The sequence below is a fragment of the Cyrtonyx montezumae genome, unplaced genomic scaffold (genome assembly GCF_038088225.1).
Source record: "Cyrtonyx montezumae isolate F1298 unplaced genomic scaffold, pur_monq_1.0 scaffold_44, whole genome shotgun sequence".
Taxonomy (NCBI): domain Eukaryota; kingdom Metazoa; phylum Chordata; class Aves; order Galliformes; family Odontophoridae; genus Cyrtonyx; species Cyrtonyx montezumae.
In genome coordinates, this window is record NW_027072050.1 from 1,849,317 (window position 1) to 1,849,768 (window position 452).

The following is a 452-nucleotide window of genomic DNA, read 5'->3' on the forward strand; positions in this document are numbered from 1 at the left end:
TATTTTCATAAATATTTTTAAAGAATATTAAATTTTATATAAAATATTAAAATCAATTATTTATTTTATATCATATATTATTTTATATATCGTTATCAATATATTTTAAAATATTTCATTATTTTAATTTTAAGTCGTTCGATTTTTGCATTTATTGAATTAATTTTCACCGTTTACTTTTTTTTTTCGTTATTTCGCGATTTAATTTTTTTTAATTTTTCACATTTCTTTTTATTGATTTATTTCTCAGAAAAAAATTATTTTTATTTTTCGTTTTATTTACAGTACATTTTTTTTTATTACACTTTTATTTATTTATTTATTTATTAATTATTCAGGTTTTTTATTATTTACTTTTCCCCCGGTTTTAATTATTTATTGCTTTATTTTTTCGCTCTTCGTTTATTTATTTTTATATTTGTTTTATATATGTGTATCGCAATAAATAAATA